Genomic DNA, 7,773 nt, shown 5'->3' with positions numbered 1-7,773 from the left:
TTAGCGAGCGGTGCCCTGCTGAAGGAGAAGAGCAGCCCTCTGCAGCCCCGGCAGAGAAGTCCAGGACACAGGAGCCCCCAGCAGCGGAGGCAGCCCTGCTGGGGGCTGCACCTGAGACTCTCCTCCCATCTCACCTTGATGCCACGGCCAGGTGTGCTGATCCCCAAGAAGCTTGATGAACCTTCTAATACCTCTTGGGATGGAGGAAGGAGGTTCTGGGAGTTTCGTACATTTTTTTATTCCTTCCTTCCTCTTTCATTCCATAAACATTTTTGAACAACTGTATCTACTCCATGGATGAAACAATTATGGTCTTGAGGGAAGTGTGAGAGCTGCCATCGGATTCTGTCTAGGGCCTCACCAGGGTCCCACACACCCTCATGGCCAGTGTGGATAGGTGTACTCGCATGCGTGTGTGGGAGTTGGTGTAGGGGCAAGTGGGTACAGCTTCTACCCAGGCCATGTGCCAGAGACCCACACCTGGCTGACTTCACATGACTTCCATGACCATTTGGTGGCATTTGTTCAGGGGCAAGCAGAGGAGGCCTGGGGGCCTGGCATCATCTGAGGGGCATGGTTGGAGGAGAGGGGAGGCCCAGCTGGATCTCAAGGCCTTCCAAACCCATAAGTGAATGAAGTGGCCGTTGGAAGAGTTGCATTTCAGGTGATGGGGTCCCGAGCCAGCGTGAGAAGCCGCCGTCCTCCCTCAGTCCCTGCTGGCATCTGCAGGAGTCCTGGATGTGGTGCAGTGCAGACATATATTTTGTGTGTAGCTGGGCTGTATTTATGAAGAGGTCAGGAGGAGTTGGGAGAGTCACAGGGGCCAGAAATGTGGAGGGAAGCCACAGCAGTGAGTGGAAGAAAAGCCTCGGGCCCCATCCTCCATGGAAGTCAAAACTGGGCTTTCTGTCTCAAGCTAAGAATAGCAAATGGGTGGTCCCATGGGAAAACTCCTCCCTCCCACCTGCCTAAGGCAGCAGCAGGGAGCGCCCTCTTACAGCAGACACTGGGTAGACACTGAGACAACTGTGGGACAGTGGACTTCCCACCCACGCCCCCTACGCATTCAAGGCCTAAACTCTCACACCACCCAGGAGTGGAGACCCCAAACTGGGAAACTGTCCTCAAATCCATCTGAAACCAGAATACCAGCTAGAGCCAGTGGATAAAGGGACTATACGTTCTGGGTTCTCTGGGGCTGTCCTGGGTGACTCCTGCTATCCCAGTGTTGGCCCTGCTTTGGCATGCACCCAGCTTTGCATTGTTTAGTGGAGTTCGCTGAAGACTTGCTCTAAAAGAAGCTGGGGGAGGTAGGTAACACCCCACCTGTGCTTTAGCTCCTGCCATGACTGCATCTCATGGTGTGGGACTCTCCTGCTGTGTAGGCACATGGGGTGTGCCGTGAGCAAGTTCTCACCTACGCTTGAGGCTGCAACTGGAAGAGGCAGAGCGCTGACCTGTCTCTCCCTCCCAACACTCTCCTGACTCAGTGGAACCCTTCAAAACCAGCACCCGGGCCATTCCTGAGATACTGAAATGTAGGCAGACACAGGTAACTGAGGAGAGCCAACTCTTCCCATGGTGGTAGTGCTGAGAGAAGGACATAGCACCTCCGCTCCCACCAACTGCTCAGCACCTCAGCCACTTGCACAACCGCAAGATGCATGAAGCCACTAGGCTCTGGGGTCAGTGGGAAAATGGAGAGAGACAAGCCAGGCACATAGGCAGTATGTCCAGGAGCTGGGAGGAAGAAGTGTTCACAGAGGGGAGTCCCCACGGCCTTGCTGCATTGACTTTGCTACTTACCACTTGCTACAAAGCTACAGTGGTTTAGCTATTGTTTGCCACTGCATTTTCATTTTTCAATAAACCCTTTTGGTAGGAATGAACTCAACAAAAAAGGAAAGTGCCTGAGTAATGAAAATGTAAATATATTGACTTTCTCTTTTTTAAGAAAGTTAATTATGAAACTGTAACATGCACAAAGTTGTTCTCTGCATCTACCATCTGCCAAGAACCACAGCAATACCACTGACTACCAAGAAGTCTTCTCAAAAAGTGTCAGCAGCTACCTCAAAGGTTCACAGGAACTTTAAGAAGCCTGTCCAGGAAAGGCGTGGTGGCTCACATCTGTAATCCTAGCACTTTGGGAGACTGAGGTGGGTGGATCACCTGAGGTCAGGAATTCAAGACCAACCTGACCAACATAGCAAAACCCTGTCACTACTAAAAATGCAAAAATTAGCCAGCCATGGTGGAACATGCCTGTAGTCCCAGCTTCTCAGGAGGCTGAGGCAGGAGAATCGCTTGAACCCAGGAGGTGAAGGTTGCAGTGAGCCAAGATTGTACCACTGCACTCCAGTGCTTGGGTGATAGAGCAAGACATCGTCTCAAAAAAACAAAAAAGAAGAATAAGGCTGTCCAGAACCCAGAATCCACAATTTAACATGCACAAGGGCAACCGAGCAGGTGGCAGTTTAAAATCGAACTTGCTCTGTGTTCTAAGTTTTCTTATATGTAAGCTGAAAATAAAGCAGTGGTCATTCATTGGATAGCATCTCAGTAGAATTTCACATATGGTGAAACAATGCCAGTTTTAGCATCACCAGATGCGTCAACTGAAACATCAATCAATTCCAATAATGGTTCACTTTATTCATCCAATTCTGGCAAAGTAAAGTTTTTGAGAATTCATTCTGGTGCGGGTGAAACACCTCTCACTACTGCAAATACTATTGGAACTTCACTTAAAAAGTTCAACATTAAAGATAAAAGTACTCATTTTTAAGATGATTAAACAAATATAAATGTTTGTAGATCTTAGCACCTTTGTCAAAGCAATGGTCTCACTAGTGTTTATAAAAAACAGAACCTAAGGCACAGAAATGTATTTAGAATTGGCTGTTGGGCATACATTAAGCCATAACTGCACCCAGAGGAGCAGAAACTGGAACTGAGGATGGAGAGAGATGGAGAAGGCACTAGGCAACCTGAAAGGGCAGAGTCAGGCTCCTTCTGTCAAGACACTGAGCCTCACAGACAGTTGACGTTCATTTCACAAACATTAATTGACCAATTATCTGTACCAGAGGCTGTCAGGCACAGAGGACTTGGCAGTAAACAAGCCAGACAAGGTCCTCGCTTTTGAGGAGCTCACGTTGTAATGCAGGACGCTAACAAGCAATTGAACATAAGCAGTACTTGGGAATGGGGATGGTGCTGTGAAGTCCGGAAGCAGGTATCTAACTCAAGTAACTCTGGAGTGTCAGAAGCCTCCCTGGCAACACCATTCCACAGACATGTAGGAAGTGCCTACTGCATGCCAGATACTGGGATGGGTCTCATATGTAAGGATACAGAAAAGACACATCAGTCAGTACCCTAAAGGAGTGGGGGCAGTCTGGTGTTTCTGATGGGGGTTCCCAGCCACAGTGCCTCCCCCTAGCCAAAAGGTGAGCCTTCTCCCATGTGGACCAATCATCGTGCTCCATTGCCCTGGACCACAGTGATTGGAGCAGACATGGGCACATGGCCCCAACTGGACCAATCAAAGTACCCCATCTTCAACCCACCCACCACACCCCCAGCCAGGATGAGTGATTCTGGGGGTTTTCTTTCTACTGCTGCCAGGGTGCTCTTCCTTTTGGTTGTGAGGCTTTAAGGATTGCAGGAGGCCAGAGCAGCCTGTAGCTGCGATTCCAGCATTGAGAGAAAGAAGCCAACAGGCAAAGGGAAGCAAAACAGAGGAGAGATTGATTGAGAGATTGCGTCCTTAATCCAGTCGCCCTGGAGGCAGCTCCACCTGTCATCCAGCGTTTGGTTGTGGGAGCTGATGCGCACACACCCAGTATTTGACTGAGGTCAGTGAGACAGGCAGGGCAGAGAATGCTTCAACTGTGACAGACAAGGAAACTGAGGCTCAGACAGGTAGAAGGATTGCTCAAGGTCACTTGACTAAGAGTGGGAGAACCCCAAACAGAAGCACATCTTTTACCCCCCAGATGAGGGCTTTTGCCCCATCCACTGCCTCCAAGAACATAGCCCCTGGGCAAGTCTGTCACCCTGCCCACCTGGGTAATGGCCCCTGGGTATGAGGTACCCCTTTGTTCTGGACGCTGAGGAAGACCACAGTGTCCACTCTTGGATGGAAAACTATTCCAGACCCAGAAGCAGAACTTCTCCTCTGAGAACTTGCACATGAAAAGCCAAATGAGGAATTTCAGCAAAACAAAACAGAAGTTAACCATCCTCATAATACCCTCTTCAGAATGCCTGCCCCAATAACAATGTCCTCTGACTTGGCTCAGGAGGGCATTGGCCTTACTAAAATGCACTGAGTTCGGATCTCACCCAAGAATCTTTCATCATCAGCACGCCTCATGGTGTTGCTTAAGAAGTGTCCCCCAGAGAACTCAGAGGGCTTTCTGGTGCTTCCTGTTTAGTAGTTTTCTACCTACTCAAAAGACTGAGAGAACACGGGTTTTTCCCAGGGCCCAGATATTTGAAATGAGAACCAAGGTAACCTTGTGTCCTTCCTGCTCAATATTCTAGGAACATGGCTTCCAGCACCTGGGACCTGAAACATAAGTTTTCTAAACCTAATCTGAACCTCCAATACCATGAGGCTATGTTATTCAGGCCCCATAATTTCAGAAGTGTTTCTCAGGAGGCTGGCCTTGCTGCGGGTTTCAGGTTTCCAACAGAATCTGGAGATTCACCTCCCTTGACCCACAAAGTGGAGGAAGTGGCACTGCCCAGGGCTTCTCATGTCAACCGGCCTGAGCGTATTTTTCCTGAGGACTCCAAATGCCTCCGATGTTTATGTGAATGGGTTTAGACCAGACAGGTAGACGAAGGCTTTGGAACTTTTCTGGCAAAAGAACAGAGCTTTAGGTAAAAGTTGGCTGGCCCGGCCCAGGACTCTGCAGGAAGCCCTAACCGACCAGTTTCAACTGGCCAGCCAGGCATCATGGGTGTCCTGGGGACACTCACGTTCAGACCCTGAACATGGTGGTGGGAACTCACTGCCCAAAAGGAACCCCTGCCTTCAGACTCAGCCAGTTATAGACAGGTGGCTTCATGTGCAGAGCAGAAACCTGAGACTGCAAGCTCTTCAAAGGTCCCTGTCACCCCCAATCCCTCTGCGAGCCACCTCCCACCTCTATGGCCTTACCTCTGATTCCAGCCAAGGCCACAGAAAACTGTTCCAGGTAGGTTCCTCCCACTGCATTCCAGGTAGGTTCCTCCCACTGCATATGGCCAGCACCCATCTCAAGTCTATGCCAAATGTCTGCTGCTTCCTCTCCTGTGACTTCTTTGATGTCATGGCATGGGACTCCTTCAGGAGCCAACATGGCATCTTCTCCTGCACATCCTGGGGGTGCAGGGAGCTTAGCATTCCACAGAACGACCCAGCCAATGGGAGATGGGAGCCTGTGACCAGCTGCTCCTCCCTTTCTTCCCTCAGGGAGACATTTTTGGTTTTTTTTGTTTTTGTTTTTTTTTTTTGGCTACAAGGTGTTGCTCTATTGCCCAGGCTGGAGTGCATTGGCATGATCACAGCTCACTGCAGCCTCCATCTCCCAGGACTCACGCTATCCTTCCAGCTCAGCCTCCCTAGTAGCTGGGACTACAGCCTTGATTTTCCTCCATATGGGCCTCTCCATGTGGCTGCTTGGGCTTCCTTACAACATGGCAGTTGGGTTCTAAGAAGGAGGAAACAAAAGCTGACAGTTCTCTGAAAAGGGGAACTGTGTCTGAAGGCATGGGCTCCTTCTGGGCAGTGAGTCCCCACCCCCCCCAGCTAAGTTTTTGCATTTTTTTGTAAATACAGGGTCTCACTTTATTGCCCAGTCTGGTCTCAAGTTCCTGGGCTCAAGTGATCCTCCTGTCTCAGCCTTCCAGAGTGCTGGGATTACAAGTGTGAGCCACCACACCCCGCTAGGGGGACAATTCTGAGCTATAGCTCTATGTTCCTCAAAAGGTCCCAGAGGGACCAAGTCCCAGTCAATCACAGTGGTGGACAACTCAGGGATACACCTTATATTAGCTTTTCCTTCTTCTCCGTCTTTCTGTCTTTGGTCCTCATTCCTGCTACTCCTGGATCACTTCCCAAAGAAACTCTACACTATGAGTAAACCTGTGTCTTGGGTTCTGTTTTTGAGGAGGAACCTGGGCTAAGACATGGGACTTCATCTTCGTGTTCCCATATGCCAGCATGAGCTCTGTCTGTACTAGTTACTTATTGCTGCATACCAAACTATCCTAGAACTCGGTGGTTTAAAACAACAATCACAGCCGGCGCGGTGGCTCATTCCTGCAATCCCAGCATTTTGGGAGGCCAAGGTAGGTGAACCACCTGAGGTCAGGAGTTCGAGACCAGCCTGGTCAACATGATGAATCCCTGTCTCTACTAAAAATACAAAAATTTGCTGGACGTGGTGGTGTGTGCCTGTAATCCCAGCTACTCAGGAGCCTGAGGCAGGAGAATCACTTGAACCCAGGAGGCAGAGGTTGCAGTGAGCAAAATGGTGCTACTGCACTCCAACGTTGGCACCAAGAGTGAAACTCTATCTCAAAAAATATTAATAATAAATAAAACAACAATCACAATTTTGCAATTTGGGCAGGGTTCATGTGAACAGCTCATTTCTGCTCTACATGCCATCAGCTAGGGCAGCCCAAAGGGGGCTGAAAGATCCACTTACAAGATAGCTGACCTCTATGGTGGCAAGTTGATGCTGGTTGTTGACAGAGACTGTTGACAGGGAGCCTTGATTCCCTTCCACATGGGCCTCTCCATGTGGCTGCTTGGGGCTTCCTCACAACATGGCAGTTGGGTTCTAAGAAGGAGGAAACAGAAGCTGACAGTTCTGAAAAGGGTCAGAACAGGCAGAGCATCACTTCCAATGCACGCTATTCATCAAAGCAGTGTAAGGCCTGGCCCAGAGGAAAGAAGGTAGGAAAACAAGACACACCTCTTAGCTCAGGGAGTGACAAGCCATTTTCAACCATTCTTAACCTGCCACAATGGCGCAGAACACTACATTAATGAAGACTTGAATAAACAACTAAGTAAAGAAATCAATTAATTAATGCAACCAGCCATTACTCAATGGTAACCTTCCCTCAATCCACACAGTCACTACTACTCTTCTGAAATTTTAGAATAAAATATTAATTTGATAACTTATTTGAGACTAGAAGGTTTTGTGACCTTGGGGTCCTAAAATATTAGAGCTTTGGAATCCTAGGGGTAACCCACCTCAGCCACCTCAGGCTGAGGAAAAGGAAAACAGGAAGGAGGGAATTTGTCCAAAGTCACTGTCTTGGTTATTGGCAGTGCAGGTCGCATCACAGGGCCTGGATTCCCACCCAGATCCCCCATGTCACACCTCAATGCCAGCTTAAAGGATGTGAGGACTGCGGCCTTTCCCACAGGAAACTCCACTTCCTGGGTTCCTCGTGAATCTTCATCCCCAAAAATGCCACACTCCAAACTGTTGTAAGCAGTTTTTGAAAACTTTTCAGAAACTGGGCACAGGAAGGACCCTATGAACAGGTTGAGGCTGTCAGTGTGGAGAAGAAGCTCAGACTCAGGTCCAAAAATGCTGCTGGGTGGCACTGCCCACTTCATGCAGGCCAAAGGCTGGCCTGCTTTGGTGCCAGTCATGGGCCAGTCAACCACACTGATCTGGTCAATCACGCTGATCTGGTCAATCACAGCGACCCAGTCATTCACACTGATCCAGGCGATCACACCGACCCAGTCAA

This window comes from Piliocolobus tephrosceles, chromosome 7 (genome assembly GCF_002776525.5).
Source record: "Piliocolobus tephrosceles isolate RC106 chromosome 7, ASM277652v3, whole genome shotgun sequence".
NCBI lineage: Eukaryota > Metazoa > Chordata > Mammalia > Primates > Cercopithecidae > Piliocolobus > Piliocolobus tephrosceles.
The sequence above is the reverse complement of the archived record's forward strand: the minus strand, read 5'-3'. Positions refer to the sequence as shown.